This window comes from Chiloscyllium plagiosum, unplaced genomic scaffold, assembly GCF_037043375.1.
Source record: "Chiloscyllium plagiosum isolate Xiang-an unplaced genomic scaffold, Cpla_swu_hap1 HiC_scaffold_43, whole genome shotgun sequence".
NCBI classification, from domain to species: domain Eukaryota; kingdom Metazoa; phylum Chordata; class Chondrichthyes; order Orectolobiformes; family Hemiscylliidae; genus Chiloscyllium; species Chiloscyllium plagiosum.
In genome coordinates, this window is record NW_028270181.1 from 3,610,441 (window position 1) to 3,633,516 (window position 23,076).

Here is a 23,076-nt window from a genome sequence, read left to right on the forward strand (position 1 = left end):
AATGGGGTGGTGGGGGGGGGTGTTTTCCTTTCTTTCTGAAGTCAATGATCAGCTCTTTAGTTTTGCCCGATGTTGTGAGAGAGATTGTTATCATAGCACCATCATTCTCATAGGTTCATTCATGCCCTTGTCAAAAGAGAAATGTGCCATTCTTACCTAGTCGACATGTGACTTCAGACCATGCAGCAATGTGGGTCACTCTCTGAAATAGTCAAGTCAGCACAAACCTGACTGCCCTGGCCGACCCATTGTCTCAGCCTGCTCCTGCCCCACCGAACTCATCTCTGCATACCTCGACATGGTCCTGTCCCCCTTAGTCCAAGAACTCCCCACCTACGTTTGGGACACCACCCACGCCCTCCACCTCCTCCATGATTTTCACTTCCCCGGTCCCCAACGCCTTATAGCCGACTCCCACAGCTACCTAGACTACACCTCCTCCCACCCTGCCCCCTGTAAAAAGGCCATCCCATATTCCCAATTCCTTCGTCTCTGCCGCACCTGCTCCCAGGAGGACCAGTTCCCCCCAGACGTGGTCGACGAGGCCCTCCACTGCATCTCCTCCACTTCCCGCTCCTCCGTCCTTGAGCCCCGCCCCTCAAACCACCACCAGGACAGAACCCCACTGGTCCTCATCTACCACCCCACCAACCTCCATATACAGCGTATCATCCGCCGTCATTTCCACCACTTCCAAACGGACCCACCACCAGGGATATATTTCCCTCCCCTCCCCTATCAGCCTCCCCTCCCCTATCAGCGTTCCCTCCCTGACTCCCTCGTTAGGTCCACACCCCCCACCAACCCAACCTCCACTCCCGGCACCTTCCCCTGCAACCGCAAGAAATGCAAAACCTGCACCCACACCTCCCCCCTTACTTCCCTCCAAGGCCCCAAGGGATACTTCCATATCCGCCACAAATTCACCTGCACCTCCACACACATCATTTATTGCATCCGCTGCACCGGATGTGGCCTCCTCTAGATTGGGGAGACAGGCCGCCTACTTGCGGAGCGTTTCAGAGAACACCTCTGGGACACCTGGACCAACCAACCTAACCACCCCATGGCTCAACACTTCAACTCCCCCTCCCACTCCATCAAGGACATGCAGGTCCTTGGACTCCTCCATCGCCAGACCATAGCAACACGACGGTTGGAGGAAGAGCGCCTCATCTTCCGCCTAGGAACCCTCCAACCACAAGGGATGAACGCAGATTTCTCCAGTTTCCTAATTTCCCCTCCCCTCACCTTGTCTCAGTCAAATCCCTCAAATTCAGCACCGCCTTTCTAATCTGAAATCTTCTTCCTGACCTCTCCGCTCCCACCCCACTCTGGCCTATCACCCTCACCTTGACCTCCTTCCACCTATCGCATTTCCAACGCCCCTCCCCCAAGTCCCTCCTCCCTATCTTTTATCTTAGCCTGCTGGACACACTTTCCTCATTCCTGAAGAAGGGCTTATGCCCGAAACGTCGATTCTCCTGCTCCTTGGATGCTGCCTGACCTGCTGCGCTTTTCCAGCAACACATTTTCAGCTATTTCAAATTTCAGCCAGCAATGCTCACATCCCATGTAAGAATAAAAATACAGTTGTAGGGACAACCACTCAGGCAGCAACTTTATCTGCACATAGATTCTGAGCAATCTATGGAATGGAAAGTCCATTTGAAAGAGATCACCCCAATGTTAGAACCTGCATGGAAGAGAAGGGGACAGAAGGAGGAGGATCAGAGGGAGGAAAAACAATGAAGAGAACATAAGAATGTGAGAAACAGAAGTTGTCCCTCAAGCTCACTCTGCAATTTAATATGACCATGTTTGATCTTTGCCTCAAATCCACCTTTCTGTCCACTTCCTATATTCCCTGACTCACTGAAAGAATCCAAATCTATCCAGCCCAGCCCAATGCATTCAGTGATGGAGTATCCACAACCCTTTGGGTGAGAGAATATAATAGATTCACAACTTCTTAATAAAGAAATTTCTCCTCATTGCAGTCCTAAGCGATTGTCCCTTCAACTTGCGACTATGTTGCTACTTCTCAATTCCCCAGCCAGGGTTAACAATCTCTCAGCACACACCCTGTCAAGCCCCTTCCGAACTGAGTCTGTCTCTAAACTCCAAAGAATAACGTTGATATAATTCACTCAGCCACTCTTCATGGGAGGGCCAACTTAGGTCAGGGACTAATTTAATGAACCTTTGCTCTACAAACTCCAAGGTATAGGATTCCTTAATGTAGAGACTAAAACAGGACACAGTTCTTCGGGTTTTTTTTAGTACTTCATTGGAAGTGGACATTGCTGACAAGATCAACATTTATTGCTCATCCTTAATTGTCCAGAGGGAGGTCAAGGGTCAACCATATTGCTGTGGGTCTGGAGTCACTTGTAGCCAGAGCAGTTAACAGCAGATTTCCTTCTCCACCTGGTACTCTCATATAACTGGGGAGAACAGAAAGGTTGAGGGTCAAGGGTGGGGAAAAAAAGAGTGGGTTTGAAAAGGAAGTGTTGTCGAGGAGGGCGGAAAAAGAGGGGAGGGACTGGAGTAAGGGATGAAATGAGGCTATTACTTCACACCCACAGACTTTAGAACATAGAACATAGAACATAGAACAATACAGCACAGAACAGGCCCTTCGGCCCACGATGTTGTGCCGAACTTCTAACCTAGATTAAGTACCCATCCATGTACCTATCCAAATGCCGCTTAAAGGTCGCCAATGATTCCGACTCTACCACTCCCACGGGCAGCGCATTCCATGCCCCCACCACTCTCTGGGTAAAGAACCCACCCCTGACATCTCCCCTATACCTTCCACCCTTCACCTTAAATTTATGTCCCCTTGTAACACTCTGTTGTACCCGGGGAAAAAGTTACACTTTGAAATGTGTAACTCAAACAACCCTTCACCGTTTCAATCTGTTCGCTCCGTTATGTTTTATATTGGGTTCATTTCCGTTCACTGTCCTGACGCTGGTTATTGTGAATCTCACCCACAATCTCTGAGGCAACATCACTAACCCAGGGCGAAATCTCCTTTTTCAGTTCCTCGCACTGAGAACAGCAGTTCTGTAGCTAGCTGAGGGAATTATTAATGTTTCTTGTTTGCATATCACGAGCCGCTATAATGGCAAGGACTCCATCGAGGCAGAATTACCATTGCCACTGTGTAATACTTTACCCTTGCCCCATCCAAACCCCTGTTTAAAATTTCCCCCCAAAACCTCCTCGCATCTTCCTTGCAGTTTTTTTTTGTGGAACTTCCTTCCAGTCAGAAAAACGTAATCGAATCATTCCTCTGTGTAAAGCAGTTTGCCAAATGTCTGAGTGCAGCGTGTTTTCATCTCCCTCTCCGCGCCAGCTCTGTCCAGGAATTACAGGCGGCCAAAGAAAAGTCAATCAGATTTATTGGAGCGGCGTTGTGGATTTTTAGCCAGCCTTTACAATGCTGGGCTGCTGAATATTCAGTGAGTGTTGCAGCTTCTGGACCTGACCCAATCAATCGTGTGAGTGAAGTGTGGGGGCGATTAAAGAATTACTTACAAGCGTTAGGTATTTTAACACACAAAGACCTGTTTCCAAAACTGTCCTGTCAAGGTGCAATTAAACTGGATGTTGGAAAACACGCTCTTAATTAGAAATGGCGCTGTTTGTTATTTTGGAAACCTCTCCAAGCCCTGGGTTCAATGCACAGGCTTTCTCTGTACTTAGGCAGATAATAGACTTGACATTTACTTTCAAAGGCGTGCTAGGGGGCTCACAAAGCATGGGTCAGTGTCTAGCTCGGAAAATAATCCCCTTCTCACACCTGAAGGTCAGGGACTGGGAGTGAGAACAAGCCTGAGCCCCTGGTGAACAGTCAGACGCACTTTTTGCTGGAGGAGATCTAACCACTAACTACCCCGGGAAACAGGCTAGGGTCAAAAGAGCAACTCGACAATCCCCATCTTTCATTGGCAGAGGCCGGGGGATCACTGGATCACAATTACAGATGTGGTCCGCTGGAGCTGATGGGATTCTCAGGGTTAAAAACTGTCGGGAATGAACAGATTGTGAGTGACGGAGAAACATTGACTGCAGGGAGCATTTCTCTTCTGACCACGAGAGTGAACAGCTGGGATTGTGTTTCCGCTTGTCTCAGTTACCCACTAGGATAGATATACAACAGCAATGCTACAAACTATCCTGGTGCTGGCTCTCTAGAATTTGGGGAGATATGGGCCGGGTGCTGGCAGGTGGGACTAGATTGGGTTGGGATATCTGGTCGGCATGGACAGGTTGGACCGAAGGGTCTGTTTCCGTGCTCTACACCTCTATGACTCTATTTGCAAAGCGAGACACCAAACACAATTAATTAATTCTTCACTCCCTCAATCTCCCTCGCTTATTTACTCTCCCCACACTTTCCAATCTGCTGTTAGTTTCCCCTCACTCCCTCCGGCTGAACTCTGTTTCAATCACGCTCCTCTTCCGCGCGGTTGCAGTTCCTTTATATATGATGTCAATGGAATTCTCCATGACCATACAGTGACTCCTGAATTGTCTCTGCACTGGGGGGTGCTAAGGTGCAGCTGCAAGCGATGGCAGGTGTCAGCAGAAATTTGCTTTTGACAAAAGAATGTAAGTGGTTAGAAACAGTTCAGGAAAAGTTTTACTCGACTCATTCCTGAGACGAAGGACGTATCTGGTGAGGAAACGTTGAATCTATGCCATAGGGGTTTGGAAAAATGAGAAAGATCTTATGGAAATATTTATGACCTTGTGGAGATTTGACTGGGAAGATGCTTCCTGTTGTGGGAGAGTCCAGAACTAAGGGATAATCATTTAATAATAAGATAGCTTCCTATTTTAAGAGAGAAATGAGAGGTTTTCTATCTCCCAGAGGGCAGATAGAAGAATGTGGTCCTCTCTCCTCCAATGCAGACTAAATGTCATACTCCTATTGTTATTCCCCATGTTCCAAACTACTAAACCTAATGCTTTAAGCCAACCCTATTGCTCAAACCCTAACGTTAACACTCTAACCCCATCATCTTTATCATAGCCATAAAGGTAATTGCTAATTTTTAAAAAAAATCATCTGTGGGAGTTGGGCATCGCTGCCTGGCCAGCATTAATAGCCCATCCCTAGTTGCCCTTGAGAAGGTGGGGGTGAACTGCCTTCTTGAAACACTGCAGTCCACTTGCTGTGGGTTGACCCACAATGCCGGTAGCGAGGGAATTCCAGAATTTTGACCCAACAACTGTGAAGGAACGGTGGTATATTTCCAAGTCAGGATGGTGAGGGGCTTGGAGGGGACTTTGCAGGGGGTGGTGTTCCCATTTACCTGCTGCCCTCGTCCTTCTAGATGGAAGTGGTTGTGGGTTTGGAAGATGCTGTCTGAGGATCTTTACTAAATTTCTGCAGTGCATCTTGTAGTTAGTACACATTGCTGCTACTAAGCACCGATGGTGGAGGGATTGAATGTTTGTAGACATGGTGCCAATCAAGTAGGGTGCTTTGTCCTGGATGGCGTCAAGTTTCTTGAGTGTTATTGGAGCTGCACCATCACACTCCTGACTTGTGCCTTGTAGATGGTGGATAGACATTGGGGTGTCAGGAGGTGAGTTACTGGCTGCAGTATCCCTAGTCTCTGACCTGCTCTTGTAGCCACTGTTTATGTGGTGAGTCCAGTTGAGTTTCTGGTCAATGGTAACCCCAAGGATGTTGACAATGGGGGATTCAGTGATGGTAATACTGTTGGATGTCAAGGGACGGTGGTTAGAGTGTCTCTTATTGGTGATGGTCATTGCATGGCATTTGTGTTGTGCAAATGCTACTTGCCACCCATTGGCCCAAGCCTGGATATTGTCGAGATCTTGTTGCATTGGAGCATGGACTGCTTCAGTATCTGAAGAGACATGAATGGTGCTGAATACCGTGCAATCATTGGTTAATGCTCTAACGCTAATAGCTAGAGTTCTCTTCTCACTCCACACTGGAAATCCATCTTTGCTATTCCAGGATTTGACAGAAGAGTTAAAGATTTTAACAAAATAAGCAATCACTTCCCAGTTTACCATCTGTTTAGACACAGGCAAATACAAAACACAGATCAGGTTTATGGACTTAAGAAGAAATACTGTTAATTACAAATACATAGATTTGGGGTAGTCATTTATGAACCTTTAACATATAACCCTACTCATCAAAACACTAACTCCCTAATACAATTCCTACTGCACCAATATACTGACAAACCCAGACAGAGAACAAAAACAATGGTGTTATAGGTAGAGGGAATAAAAACCTGGGAAAGCATTTCAATAATCCCTTTCCACAGCATTTGCTGATATTATACTGTTTTCCCTGCCAGGATTTGCTGTGTGTCAATCTCTCTTCTCCAGGTACTTTTCACCTCCTTGCAGGAGGAACAGAGTGAATGGTTCTCAAAATAAAAAGTCTCTGATTTATTGGTTAAAAAGCAATGGCTTATAGCAAGCAATGGGAGAAGATAACTGGCTTGCTTGAGGCTTCAGGTATTTCTTACTGCAGAGAGACACACATCACCTCCCCTTCTGAAGGTCTGAAAGCTTCTGGTAATATCGATCACACCCACAAGCTGTTCAGTCACCGAATCACATAGCTGTTGGCATGCTGATGGCTTTTGTCATTGATAACTGACCACCACTCCACAGACTAATTGACTACATGTTGCTTTGTAAGAAATACCACTGGTGCCAGCCCATATGTAACTAGTCTCCCCTACTGATTAACAAAGCAGCAAAGTAAACACCACTTACAATGAGTTTCTGTTACTTGCTTTTAAAGAGTGTATCAATCCCTTCCACATCCATGGTTATAAAACAGTCCTTTTCCCATTTCAATATCCATACAAAATACAGAAAAAAGCATGGAGTCTTTATGTAGTCTTATACAAGATAATATACAAGAAATATTTCATAGCAGAGTCAATGGCATGTAGAGTCTATTAACTCAATGTCTAGCGAATCCTAGAATGGAATAATTAATTGTTTAAGTAAGGCTTTAGGAAGGCACCAAAGGAATTTTCTTCAAGGTTTAAATTGCTCTATGCACATTACAATGAAGAGTTTATTCTTTTTCGATCCAGAAAGTGTGGAGTTAGACGAGACAATTGTGTTCTTCAGTACTGAAATAACAAAATATGATCTTTATTGTCATTCAATTCTTCTTCTCTGACCAATTGTGCAAAAAGCTTGAACAACAGTCTGACTCACAGACAAAGCCAGGGGAGAGTATGTTCAGAATAGCAAGCCACCCTGGTGAGGAGGGAGGAGCTGGAACTGAGACTGCAGCTGAATCCATTCTTCTCTCTAATTAGGCCTTTTTCCTAACTATTCAGCTTGGTCATCGAGCCATCTACTCCCAAACTAGATCCCTTTAAAAATACTTTTACAGGTAAATTTGCATTTGCTTGCTTCTCCCTATAGTGAGCAAATCAGCACTTCAAAGGAGGCAAGGACAGGATGATCACAAGCATTCTGAATTATTGCATTGTCTTTTCACCTCATAGACGACTGAGCTAATTGAGCTGCCTCTGTTCTCAATGTATCGGCTTCGCTTTCAAGATTCCATATGATGGATGATCCATGCTCCAGAGGGCAGTGAAGGGTCAGTGCTTAGCTGTAATGTTCTGCCACTCATCAGCAGGGACTCGGGTGCAGTTAAATGCGCCTGTTGCCTACACTATGGTGCCAAGCACAAGGATGTTTTGTCTTTGGCTAGACCACTGACTGTTTATAAAAGAGTGAAAAGCGAGTCAATCCTCACCGATTTGAATATGGTCCCTTTCATGAAACAACTGCATTTCCACAGTCCTAACAGAGCAAGAAATAAATTCTCCGACCCCATTCTCATAGGCCTCCCACACTTGGCATGATTCAAAAAGGACGCGTCCTTGATTACCATCTTTATACCGAACTAATTGTTGACAAATTGAGGCTGCACAAAAGGCCATTCCCCAATTCAGTTGGAAGAGACTGTGTGGAGTGAAGTGTGAAGCCGCAGACAACATTAATGGGATTCATAGGGTTAATGTTTAGGTACAGAATAAACTCTTCAAAATCAGGGCCTTTCATTATCAGAGATCAGAACACGTGTATGAAATTCTCTTGTTGCTATATGAGTTAACACATTCTAAATGAGGGAGCACCTCTGTTATAATAGCAGACAAAAGGAGTCTTTAATGATGCATTAGCAAGTGTGTGGTAACAATCAATTATTCTGATTTTAAAGCTGAAGTGAGCAATTGGTGACTTTTTTGTGAGAATTCTCCAAAATTTCAAATGAAAAACTTTGGCCTCAATTGAGGAGATGAATACCACAGGCCAGAAACCAATCCTCACAGCTGTCCATTGACCAATAAACTCTGTTCAGTTGTTAGAGACTGAATACTACTCAATAATTACAGATGACAACAAAATGTTCTTGAGAAACTCAGCAGGTCTGGCAGCATCTGTCGTGAGAGAAACAGAGTCAATGCTTGAGTCTGAGGTGAACTCTGTTAAGCATTAACTCCAATATGACAGTTCTTCGAAATGGAGTTCAGAACTCAAGATCTGAAGAAGATTTACCTCAGACGCAAACATTGACTCTATTTCTCTGTCCACTGGTGCTGTCAGACTGGCTGAGTTTCCCCAGCACTTTCTGTTTTAATTTTGGATTTTCAGAACCTGCAGGCTTTTTTTTTTGCTTTTATTAATGCAGACAACAACGGAATTCCACCCAAAGATTATCCAAAGGGAACTTTCCATCCACAAAATGCTTTGCCAACTGATAGGGATGCAATTCCTCCCTCCAGTCAGCTAGTTATGTTCATAATGCTTTCCATTGTTATGTTTTGTACCAGGATTTCAGAGATGAGAAAGAGGAGTCAGTTTAGAGTTACCAGTCCCACTGGCTTGTCCTCAAGTCTCCGGGGGAATTGTGGGTCTATTCCCCAAAATCTGCAGTCAGCAAAATCCAGCAGGAAAATCAGCAAGAAGTATTCTTTTCATTTACACCAGATCATTGGTTGGTGGTTTAAAAAATATTGGGAACATAGGGGATAAAAAACATTTCTGATTGGTAGCCAATGATCATCCAATTTTTGGAATATTGTGTGCGATTCTGGTCTCCTTCCTATTGGAAAGATGTTGTGAACCTTGAAAGAGTTCAGAAAAGATTTACAGGGATGTTGCCAGGGTTGGAGAATTTGAGCTACAGGGAGAGGCTGAATAGGCTGGGGCTGTTTTCCCTAGAGCGTTGGAGGCTGAGGAGTGACCTTATAGAGGTTTATAAAATCATGAGGGGCATGGATAGGATAAATAGAGAAGGAGAGGGGGAGACCAGAACAAGAGGGCATAGGTTTAAGGGTGAGAGGGGAAAAACTTAAAAAAGATGTAAGTGTCAACTTTTTCACACAGAGGGTGGTATGTGTATGGAAAGAGCTGCCAGAGGAAGTGGTGGAGGCTGGTACAATTGCAACATTTGTCATAGAATAGACCAGACCACTCAATACATTCTTAAGCAGGCAGCCCAGACTATAACTTTGCAATTTGTTTTGATAAGTGTACAGTGAAAATTATCCAGAGAAAGTTAGCTAGGTTGACTACTAGGTTTTAACACAGACAGAAATATGTTCACAAAATTACACAATGAAACACAAAGAACAGAATAAAGAGCCCATATAGAACTCAGTCTATCCAAATTAATTATGCTGTTCCAAATACACGCAACAGTTCCACTAAGCAACCCCGCTTAAGAACCAGTATAAATTGAACAGATGCTTATAGAATGAAGTTAGAAGAGCAGAAGAAGAGAGAGAGAGAGTTTCCACACAGCTCACACACTGTTGAGCTCCCAACTAGTTCTGGACTGAACTAAACTGCTCAGCTAGAGAGCTGACTACTCCCCTTTCATTATACAGGTCACTTCTAAAACATGACCACTTTGGCCTGAAGTCTCATCTGTTTACATATAAACAAAAAGGCCTCTCAATACCCTTTAATTTCTGAACAAAACCAATCTAATCAACACTGAGAGCAGTTTATTACCCCTCTGAAAAAAGCCAAGGATGTAGTATCCTTGAGAAAGGAACAGCTTTTAGAAAAAAGAAACCAGCTTTGTGACACATTTGAAAGACATCTGGATGGATATATGAATAGGAAGGGTTTAGAGGGATATGGGCCATGTGTTGACAAATGAGACGAGATTAGGTTATGATAACTGGCCAGCATGGATGATTTGGACTGAAGGGTCTATTTCCCTGCTGTACATGTTTATGATTCTATGACTCTTCTTGGACAATGATAGGCCTAATGGACATTTCTGATTGGCTGTGGGAAGGCAGGACACTGATGACAGACATGTTGGGTGACCAATAACATGAGAGTAAGGCCTCGGCAATTGGATACAGGATGTCTGTTGAGGTAAGCTCCAAGGATATGCCCAGTTAGACATGGCAACCATGGACATTTCTGGAAGGGAAAGAGGAGGAGTGTAAATCCAGTTGGACTTTTTATTCTTGCATTAATTCATTGTGTTTCTTAAAGCTTCTTTCTGGTTGAAAGGTCAGCAAATATCTCAATTATGGTTTCTATGAAACCCACCAATAGGCAATACCCAGAAGATGCCACAGGATACATACACCTCCATAGACTAGATGGAGTGTAAAGTAAACTCAGGGTCCATAACCAGGGAACAAAGATTAAATGGAAGATGTTTTGAAGAGATTCGAGGGGAAATTACTTTACATCCAAAGGGTATTGGGGATCTGGAACTCACTTCTTGCAATTATGATAGATGCAGAACCCCTTGTCAAAGCCCATTTGGGTATAAAATTCACAAAGCTACAAACCAAAGGCTGCAAAGTAAGATCATGCTACTGTTTGGCCAGATTAACTCAATGGGCCGAATGTACTTTAGGTTTCTATGATTCGGGGGTTGGGCGGGCAGAGGTAAACTCTCTCTGACCACATCCACCATCCAATTCAACAAAGATTCCATCCCTAGGGATATGCTGATTTGATCATTTACATCTACAGCATCCATACAGCAAGATTGAATTACTGAAAATCCTCAACCTCAAAAACCATCATCTTTAAAGTCAATTAACAAATGAAGTTTAATTAAAGGAAGAAGTTGCATTTACTCAATCATGTTGGTAACTAGCTTGTGTTACGTTGTCAGCACTATCTCACTCCCCAGCACTTCAGAACAACGTCAGTTCCTTTTCTGTATAGACATTGAATTTGTTTTACAGTAACTCCTTGCTGAAAATGGAATATGCACATTCTTATGGAAACTGTGAACTGTACAACTCCAGATCCACTTGCAAATGTACAAAATAAATTGTGCAAAGGTTTGAACCTTTTATTTGGTCTTAGCTTTGTGGTTTCTCATGTGGAGAATTAAAAATATTTTCCTTTACGGTCTGTGATCTCTGATGGATGGTCGAGTGGCTTTTATATGCAAAATGTCTGCAGACAAACCCTGTTAGAAAGGAGCTTTTAGCACTAATTGAATTTCTTCACTTGTTAGTTTGCAATGAAAATGTCATATATATCGGTGACTCTATTCAGACCGAATTAGATCTCGTTAGAAAGAAATGGTTTCTTTGGCCAGGCATTAAACTTCTTGGAGTTGGCCGTGTAACTATGGAGGGCAGCTGGAGACAGCTCCTCGACACACATGTGCTTCAGTTTGTCGAGCTGTATAGACTTGTGAATTCCTGTTCAGTGTGGCCTTCCCTCGGTGTCACTGGGGGTTAAGTCTGGGCCTTCTCCTGGGCAGCCATGCTGAAAATTTAGAGTGACACTTGAACAGGAGGCAGCCGAGTCCCCGAGTTGTACACGAGCTTTATTGTTGCACAGTTCCATTTTCCTGAGCCCACAGATCCGGTTTGTCACGATGTGGCCAAGACACCTTTTCTGCGATAAGGGTTTATTCAGCTCGAGCTGCAGCAACAATCTACAAATGTGATTAGCTTCGTATGAATGGAACCCTCCTGCATCGATTTCCACTCAGTGCCACAACACATCGCCCCAAAGCCCCCTCCACTCACTCGGAACGGGATCCTTCTTACTTAATGACTCTTCTTAACAAAGAACCAACTTGGTGTTTAAATTAAACGAGACAAGAATACGTTAGAAATATCTTCTTTATTCTCTTCACAATGTGGTGAAGTTCAGTGTCACCACGTTTCATTAACTGATTATTGGGAAATCTTAACAGTGCAGGGCATCTAATATAATTAACACCAAGTGAATAAAACATTAAAGTTCTCATTCAAAAGTTTAAAAGCCCTTTTAAGAAAATGTGTTAGTTAACTAGCCAGTAAACTGGGGAGTGTGGTGTAATGTGACTACATTTGCCATATGCTTAAAACATTTTTATTTATCATTTTAGGTAGAACAGAAACATCAAATATATCTGCAGGAGTAGGCCATTTGGCCCTTCGAGCCTGCTCTGCTATTCAATACAATCATGGCTGATTATCCAATTCAGTCCCCTGTTCCTGCCTTCTCCCCATGCCCTTTGATTCCTCATGCCCCAAGAAAAAAAGTCTAACTCGTTCTTGAAATCAATGAACATTTTGGTTCATACATTTTCTGTGGCAGAGAATTCTATAGGCTCCTCACTCTCTGGGTGAAGATATTTCTCTTCTTCTTAATCCTATCTCGTATCGTCATACAATTGACCCCTGGTTCTGGACTCCCTGATCATTGGGAACATCCCAATAAAGGCAATGAAAGCAAATCTCTGATTTAATAAATAATTTTTACCCAGATATGCACAGTGAGATTTTAAATCAGAGTGTTTCAGGTTTTGCTTTGAAATTGAAACCACACCTCAAATTGCCCAGTGTAGTGATAACAGACTGACCCTCTCAGTGAGAGCAAGAGTTAGTCACTGAGTTACTCTGGTTGGCAGAATTTGAAAGCTCAGTACATTCTCTCTGTTGGATTTGACTAGCCCTCCTGTTCTGGACAGTGATAAATGCACCTTTTGAAATGACAAGGGGAAACCGTGCTCACTGCTCATTGCTGTCCAGAATCACAGGACTGTAACAGTGCAGAGGGAGGCGATTCAGCCCACAGTATCTGCAGTGGATCTCTGAGCATTTTGACTGAATGCAAATTTCCTGTCTTTTTCCCTATAACCTTGCACATTAATCGATAATCATCCTCTTCAATGCCTCAGTACTATCACACACTGGGCAGTCAGCCCTGATCACTTGCTGTGTGACATTCCTTTCTCAGCTTGCACAGATGCTGCCAGACCTGCTGAGCTTTTCCAGAAACTCCTGTTTTTGTGTCTGATTTCCAGCATCTGCAATTCTTTGGTTTTCTTCTTCAGAACATGCTGGTCCAGCCAGTGATATGATAAAAAAAACTCTCTCTCCAATCCTTCCTTTCGTGTGGATGTCCAGAACATCAGCATGAGTTATTGACAAGGATGATGGGTGAGAACAAGATTGAAGATGATTACTGAAATAGTCCACAATTCATTGACATGAAGGTTTAAACCTTGAGAATGATCATGAGGAAGCTGCCCAGGAAATTGCAGCTTAGCACATGACCAGCACCTCAGGATCAGAGGGACATTTCACTGCGAGCAGGTGAGCAATCAATGGGAAATCAGCTCATATCATCATCCATTATAAGGATAGCAAAGATGATTCTCAATAGGAGTGAGAGAGGCAGAGTAGTTGTCATGGGGGACTTCAACTTTCCAAATATTGACTGGAAACACTATACTACGAGTACTATAGATGGGTCAGTTTTTGTCCAGTGTGTGCAGGTGGGCTTCCTAACACAGTATGTAGACAGGCCTACAAGGGGCAAAGCCACATTAGATTTGTTACTGGGTAATGAGCCCGGCCAGGTGTTAGACTTGGAAGTAGGTGAGCACTTTGGTGATAGCAATCACAGTTCTGTTATGTTTACTTTAGTGATAGAAAGGGATAGGTGTATACCACTGGGCAAGAGTTACAGCTGGGGGAAAGGCAATTACGATGCGATAGGCAAGATTTAGGAAGCATAGGATGGGGAAGAAAACTCCAGGGGATAGGCACATTAGAAATATGGAGCTTATTCAAGGAAAAACTACTGTGTGTCCTAGATAAGTATGTACCTGTCAGGCAGGGAGGAAGCTGTAGAGCGCGGGAGCCGTGGTTTACAAATGAAGTGGAATCTCTGGTCAAGAGGAAGAAGGCGGCTTATGTTAGGATGAGATGTGAAGGCTCAATTAGGGCGCTTGAGGGTTACAAGGTAGCCAGGAAAGACCTAAAGAGAGAGCTCAGAAGAGCCAGGAGGAGACATGAGAAGTTGTTGGCGGATGGGATCAGGGTAAACCCTAAGGCTTTCTATCGATATTTAAGAAATAAAATAATGACAAGAGTAAGATTAGGGCCAATCAAGGATAGTAGTGGGAAGTTGTGTGTGGAGTCAGAGGAGATAGGGGAAGCACTAAATGAATATTTTTCAACAGTTTTCACTCCAGAAAACGACAGTGTTGTCGAGGAGATTACTGAGATACAGGCTACTAGACTAGGTGTGATTGAGGTTCACAAGGAAGAGGTATTAGAAATCCTGCAGAGTATGAAAATAGATAAGTCCCCTGGGCCAGATGGGATTTATCGTAGGATCCTCTGGGAAGCCAGGGAGGAGATTGCCGAGCCTTTGGCATTGATCTTTAAATCGTCATTGTCTACAGGAATAGTGCCAGAAGACTGGAGGATAGCAAATGTGGTTCCCCTGTTTAAGAAGGGGAGTAGAGACAATCCTGGTAATTATAGACCAGTGAGCCTTACTTCAGTTGTTGGTAAAGTGTTGGAAAAGGTTATAAGAGATAGGATTTATAATCATCTAGAAAAGAATAATTTGATTAGGGATAGTCAGCACGGTTTTGTGAAGGGTAAGTCGTGCCTCACAAACCTTATTGAGTTCTTTGAGAAGATGACCAAACAGGTAGATGAGAGTAAACCAGTTGATGTAGTATATATGGATTTCAGCAAGGCATTCGATAAGGTTACCCACAGTAGGCTATTGTACAAAATGTGGAGGAATGGGATTGTGGGAGATATAGCAGTTTGGATCAGTAATTGGCTTGCTGAAAGAAGACAGAGGGTGGTGGTTGATGGGAAATGTTCATCCTGGAACTAGTCCAGTTACTAGTGGTGTACCGCAAGGGTCGGTGTTGGGTCCACTGCTGTTCGTCATATTTATAAACAACCTGGATGAGGGCGTAGAAGGGTAGGTTAGTAAATTTGCAGATGACACTAAGGTCGGTGGAGTTGTGGATAGTGACGAAGGATGTTGTAGATTACAAAGAGACATAGATAAGTTGCAGAGCTGGGCTGAGAGGTGGCAAATGGAGTTTAATGCGGACAAGTGTGAGGTGATTCACTTTGGTCGGAGTAACCGGAATGCAAAGTACTGGGCTAATGGTAAGATTCTTGGTAGTGTAGCTGAGCAGAGGGATCTCAGTATCCAGTACACAGATCCTTGAAAGTTGCCACCCAGGTTGACAGGGTTGTTAAGAAGGCATACAGTGTTTTAGCTTTTATTAATAGAGGGATCAAGTTCCGGAACCATGAGGTTATGCTACAGCTGTACAAAACTCTAGTGCGGCCGCACTTGGAATATTGTGTACAGTTCTGGTCACCGCATTATAAAAAGGATGTGGAAGCTTTGGAAAGAATGCAGAGGAGATTTACTAGGATGTTGCCTGGTATGGAGGGAAGGTCTTACAAGGAAAGGCTGAGGGACTTGAGGCTGTTTTCATTAGAAAGAAGAAGGTTGAGAGGTGATTTAATAGAGACAGATAAGATAAGAGGGTTAGATAGGATGGACAGGGAGAACCTTTTTCCAAGAATGATGACGGTGAGCATGAGGGGGCATAGCTTTAAATTGAGGGGTGATAGATATAGAACAGATGTCAGAGGTAGTTTCTTTACTCAGAGAGTAGTAAGAATGCTTTGCCTGCAACGATAGTAGATTCACCAACTTTAAGAACATTTAAGTCGTCATTGGACAAGCATATGGACGTACATGGAATAGTGTAGGTTAGATGGGCTTCAGAATGGTATGACAGGCCGGCGCTACATTGAGGGCCGAAGGGCCTGTACTGTGCTGTAATGTTTTATGTTCTATGTTCTGTATTTTATATTATATAACACTGTGCAGTTCTCTACATTACAATGGCATGCACTGCTTGTGGTATAAAACAGAGAAAAATAACAAAAAGGCTTACATTTATCCAGCAGTTTCCACACCTTAGTTCACCCTAAAATGCTTTTCAGCCAATGAAGTGTGGTCATTGATTTGTAGTAAATCTGCCAGCAAATTTGTGCAGAGCAAGCTCTCATAAAAGACATCAGCTATTGATCAGATATTCAATGCCAATGATTTTGGTTGAAGACTGAATATTGACTGAGGGACCTTCCGTGCTCTACAAGCAGTGTTGTGGGAGCTTTCCCATCCATCTGAGAAGGCAGGCAGTGACCTGGTCTAATCTCCCATGTGGAATGTAGCACCTCTGAATGTGTAGAGTCAGAAAGGTCTAAGGCACAGAAAAGGGCCCTTCACTTCTTCGGCCAGTCAAAAGAACCACCTAACTATACTAAACTCATTTTCCAGCATTTAACCCATAGCTTTATATGCCTTGGCCTCACAAGTTCATATGTAAATACTTACAGTTATAAAGTCATACAGTCATACAGCACGGAAAAAGACCCTTCGGCCCAACTCATCTGCACTGACCAGACATCCCAATCTCACCTTGTCCCATTTGTCAGCTAATTTCCCTCTAAATCCTTCCTATTCATGTTTGTATCGAGATGCCTTTTAAATGTTATAATGTACCTGTCTCCATCATCTTATCTGACACCTCGTTCCATTCACAGTCTGAGTGAAACAGTTACCTCTCAGGTCCTTTTAAAATCTTTCCTGCCTCACCTTAAACCTCTGCCCTGTAGTTTTAGACTTCCCAATCTGTGGAAAGACCTTGGCTTTTCATTCTATCCATGCCCCTCATGATTTTATAAACCTCTTTAAAGTCACCCTCAGCCTCCGATGTTCCTGTTATGGGGGTTTGTGCTTCTACCACCCTTACAGGCAGGGGGAGTTCCACATTCCCACCACTTTCTGGGTGTAGTACCCCCTCAGTACTCTACTGGCATAGCTGCATAAATCATAATTACAAGTCTCTGGAATTGGAATTGGACACAGCAGAATTATTAATGAGACGCAGAGCTGAGCTGTCCTGAAGTTTCCTTCATTCCTGCAAGGTTATGTTGTGACAGTTTCTTAGGACTTTATTACATGCAAATTCCCCGACTATTTCAATGGTGTCTTGATTGTACTGAACTTGAATATTGTTGAAGAAAGAGACTCACTGTCAGAGCTTGTCATCTTGCAATTATCAGAACACAATCACAAGAATACCAAACTCTAGGAGTCAGAAGTCACACAACACCAGGTTTTGGTCCAACAGTTTTATTTGAAATTACAAGTTTTCAGAGTGCTGCCCTTTCACCTGAAGAAGGATCAACGCTCTGAAAGCTTGTGATTTCGAATTAACCTCTTTGACTATAAACTGCAGACTTTGTCCACCCCAGTCTAACACCAGCACCTCCACATCAAAACTTCAAGAGAACAATAATTTATACTGAACCTGTCCCTATCGTATAAACTTATCTACAAAACAACATCCTCTTTCATGTTATGCAATTGCTTTCTTTGTGAGCCTTCTGTTCAATCAAAAATCTGAAGAAACAGCTCCTTCAAGAAGGACTTATGGACCAGAAGGGGGAGTAATGGTTGGATTTAGACTCATAGAACCAAAGGGCATTTTACAGTACAGAAGGAGGCCATTTGGCTCATTGTGTCTGTACTGTTGAGCTGCCTAGCTCATCCCACTCTCCAGGCCTATCACAGGAACAAGAGATTTCCAATCACTTGGCTCTGTGTGTGTGTGTGTGTGTGTGCGCACAAGGACTTTAGGGTGGAGGGCTGAGAGTGATATCAGGAGGAGCATTGCTTTTTGATGAGGGTTTAACTGGGCCCAGTAGATGACTGGAGTTAAATCCTGGGCTGTAACAGATGGGCTGTTACATGCGTTCATTGGTAAATTGAGCAGACATCTGCATGTGAGAGTTACTGGTGGTCCGCCCATTGCAAAGGGATTGAAGGGGGATTTGTATTCACTGTCCGCAAAGGGGAACACTTATTAGGCAGGGTTCAAAATGGCTAATAAATCCTCTCAGTCCTTGAAGAAAATAATCTGAATAGAAAACAAAACAATCAAGGGTCAAGGTAGATGTTCTCTTGCTGCTGAGCTGGTGAGACTGAGCTCAAACCGTTCCTTTGTTTCAAGACTCTCTACTGTTTCTGTCTGTGAAAGGAACGTTGCAAGTTCCGATCTGTTGATTTTATTCAAATCATCACCCCTGGCATCCAATCCATCATTAAAAGGACAGTGGGGTAAAGGACCACTTCAGCTAATTGGAATAATCCTCTGTCGAATCATGTGATAATAGTGCTCCCAGAGCAGGAGGTGCAGATAATTATGGTAATTCTCAGACATTCAGAAAGCAGGATAAACTCAAAAGCTTTGAAAGGTGTGAGGAAATGGCCAGTGCACATGGCTATTGTGCATAATTCTGCTTTGCTACTTACTGAAAGGAGTTTGCAAGTGTTAGTTTGCTATCAACATCCTTTTTGTTGTACTGTGGGAGGCTGCACTCTAAGCGCCACAAGACATTGGTACCATTGCTGTAAGCCCCACTAGGGATTTTCCGCCTCTATAAATTCATCTGAATAGATTTTAATTTAAACACACTTAGAATAAAAATAGGTTCAGACAAACTTTAATGCGCCTTTCATTGTAGCAGACGAGATCATGACAACTATCTCACACCAGGATTGTGCTACAAATTCTACCCAATATTTCTTCTTTTTGCACAAGTAATGCCTGGGATCAGAACCTCTTCTTTTTTATTATTAATTCAACCACGAGAATCTTTTATTGTTATTAATGTACAATTATGTAGTTAGTTGTATTCCACAATCCCCACCATGGACAGAGACTGTGGTAACTTATCTTTATTAGATGATTCAATCATAGAGCGTATAAGGAGGCCATTTGGCCCATCGAGCTTGCATTGGCTCTTTGAAAGATCTAACTAATTCCTCTCACTTCCCTGCCCTATGCACATTTCCTCATCAAGTATTTGTTTAATTCTCATTTGAAAACTCCTATTGAATTAGTTTCAAACAGCTCTTCAAGTTACAAGAACAGGAAATTGTAATCTTTGTTCAGGTGCTTTTGCCAATTATCTTAAATCTGCATCCGAGGGTTAATTATCTCTGCTGGGAGTGGAGGCTGTATCCCACAGCTCATAGAGTCATAGAATCATAGGGATATACAGCCCAGAAACAGACCCTTTAGCAAATCTTGAACAGACCCCGAGGTCCAACTCATCCATATATTCTCTGATCTTAGCTCATTACAGCTTCCTTTTCTACACCCACTGTGAGAAAACCAGAAACCAAAAATTCTTGACTTGGAAGTCTGAGTGGAAACCTGGTGACTCTAGCTCACTGCTTGCACCTCCTGAAATGGACATATCGCACCAATATCTCAGGGCACACTCCATGGGCAGGGGCATCCCTGATCCCACATCCATGGACCGAGGCATCAGACAACCCCTTTGTATCATCATGGCACATCTCCCATCTTCTTGAACCAAGCTCCCTCGTGGCCAAGCTGCACCTCAGGGTGCACCAACAACCAGAATTACAATCCTGCTGTATCGAGACATGCACAAGCACCCAGCTCAGGGATTAAACCAGGTTGGATATCACTTGCTCATTTCATACTCATTTTCCTTAAGCCTCCCTGGTCGTTTCACAGCATCCCTGCCTCGTTTTGTCGTTTTGAGCCTTACCCCCTCAGCTGGAGATACCAGGCTCACAGTGCTCCTGCACTGCCTTGCTGTTTAGCACAGACACAAAGCCAGGAAGCTTGCCCTGCTTGGCAGAATTCCTCAGTCAAGTCCTGGGAAATAGCCTTCAGTCAAGGGCTGCAGGCACAGTCTATCAAGGGCAGCCTCTGACACCAGTTCAGAGGCTTGGACACAATCAACCAACCACTCAGGGCTGGCATAGCCACAATCCAGTCCACATGAGGAATAGGAAGCTGAATGTTTGGCGGACCACCAAACACCCTGACAGTTCATGCTCGATTGTAGGCTACTTTCTTCAGGAACATGAAGAGAGGGGGAAGATATTAAGAGTGATGAAAGTGGATCACACAGCTGTCAATGCTGGAGCATGTGGGAGAAATGTGGTGGGGTGTTCCGGACAAGTGAGTTGGCAGCACAGAGACGATGCAGAGTCAAAAAGCATGGCGCTGGAAAAGCACAGCAGGTCAGGCAGCATCCGAGGGGCAGGAGAGTCAACGTTTCAGGGGAACATTGATGGTAGAGCTTGAACCTTGTGGGAGGTGAGTGCAGTAGTAGACAGAGTGAAGGTGAGGTGGCAGGAACAGATGGTAGCACTTACCTTTGGCCAAGTGGAGAAGGTCACTGACCTCTTTCCTGCGCTGTTGTGTGTTCCTCTGGACGGATCAGTCGCACACTGTGCTGGGTGGCATCCTCAGATGAGGCCCGGGCAGGGTCTGGTACTGGGGCCTCCTCTACTGGTCCTTGGTGAAGAGGACAAGCCTCCTCTGTACAATCAGATCCAGGAGGACCTCCAGATCCCTGTGTGCTGAACCACGCAGGCTAACCCCAGGCCTGGGTGCACAATGGCCTTTTAAAGATAGTGCTATGCCATTCTGGAACATTCCGGCAGTGGCGAGTTCTTCTGATTACAGTGAGTGGAAAAATCGGACTGGCATTGGGCCATCATGGAGATAGGTAGGTAGTTAATGAGATAAATTTGAGAGATTGGCCTGAGAAAACCCACCAGTCTCTCAAACCTGTCATGTAACGTGATGAAATTGGCACTTAGATTCAGGCCGAAGTGGGTACTGCAGATGCTGGAGATTAGCCATCTTTTGCCTGAAACATTGATTTTCCTGCCCTTTGGATGCTGCCTGACCTGCTGTACATTTTCAGCACCACTCTAATCTTGACTTAGATTCAGGCCAATAACTCAGATACATCCAAATTGGAAGACTGTCATGCTAGAAATGACTCAATATGATTGCAATAGAGTGCATCAGTTCTGATGATGTTTGAAAACTATTGCAACGAGGGCTCTGTCAATTGATGGGAGACTTACAGCAACCTCTTTGAAACCCGAGTCATACCCTTAGAGCAAAGTAATTACAAGTCAATTACAAGCAGGGCTAGACCTCACAGTTAACTGAAGGAATATGGCACAATTACAATCCCATTAAACTGTTTGCAAAGGCACATCTAATGATCAATAATAATAGGATGGTTAAAAAGGTATACAGACACTGGTCTTTATTAGTTGCTGCACAGATTATAAGGAGGTCATGTTAGACGACTACAAAACTTTGTTTGGGCCACAGCTTAGTACTGTGTGCACCACACTTTAGGAAGGATGTGAGGGTGTGTAGAGGAGATTCACCAGGATAGCATCTGGAATGGAGCATCTCAATGATGCAGAGAGGCAGGGTAAGCTTGGGTATTTGGATGAGCACTTGAAATATCATAACATTCATGGGTGTTGGCCAAGCGCTGCAAAGTGGGATTAGTGTAGGTAGGTCAGTGCAGACTTGCTAGGCTGAAGTGCTGTATGACTCAATCATATGATACAGGTTAAATACTCACATCACCTTATTGGACACTAAGGTGAAATATGATGTGGTATGTCTTGAGCATATAATGCACTTGAGCAATCAAACTGATTCATGTGTATGATTAAGGCACAAGTTGTTCTCCTCTATGTACAACCCATTCTGCTTCCTCACAAATTTCTCCACTCTGCTGACACTGGTCAATTTACAAATATTACAATGCCCGAGATATACAGACTCCTATCACTGTGGGGAAATTCTTGTCGTCATATATTTCTAAAGTCTAACTTACATTCAAAAGAAATTCCATAGTGGTCTACCTTTTGATCAGTGAACAATGTTTTGACAGGTTATAAAGACAGGAGACTCCAGGGATTGATTTATTATTGATTTTCTCACTTGTTTGAAAGTTTTGCTGCTCTAAAAATTGGGAAATAACTGAATTAATTCCAGAGTGAAACACTGAGCTTAGCAAATGCTGGGGTCACTTTAGGATTCTGAAATGATCTCACTCACTTTCTCAAATTGAATTAACAGTGAAGCAAATGTAAAAAGAGCAGAGTGCTGAGGGTTAGATGGGGGAGGAGAGGGTGGATGAGTTTGGGAGCAGTCGTGTTCATGGTAATCTAGGAGTAGTTCACTCAGGAACTGACAATTGGAGCCCTACTTTAAATTAAATTAAAATTCCAAAGAAGGTTTTGTGGGTGTTGGTGGGGGAGAGGCACAAGAGAGTATTCATGAAAATAACAAAACAGTAAGCTGAACTTAAATTTGAAACATCAACATTTCACAGAGCGTCATTGTCCTGGTCTTTGTTTGCGATTGTAGTTTATAGACCTGAACAAACTCTAATCTGTTGATTGAAAGTATGGTCATTGGAAATTTTCACTGCTGCTTCACATGCAGAGTGCAGGTCTGGTAGCTTTTGTCTTCACTGTTGTTTATCCTTTGTATGCTTCGAGTCCCAGGCAGTAGCTGAGTGCACTGCAGGTCTGCTGGTTTTGGGAGCAAATTATACTTTAGTGAGTCTTCCTCTCCACAATAGACTTGATTCTGCCAACACTGGCAAAACCTTATTGAGTGGAGAAGCACACAATCCTAATAACAGCTTAAACAGTAAAACCTTTTCTTTAATCATGTCTTTATTGCTGTGTTATGTGCACTACTGGCAAGCAACTGTAAAAATCACCACAGCCAAACCCAGAGTGCTTACCAAAAAAACCAGCAGGAAGTTGGCATTCTAAATGAATGCGACTCAGAGGATTTTGCTTATAGCAAACACAGCTAAGGGC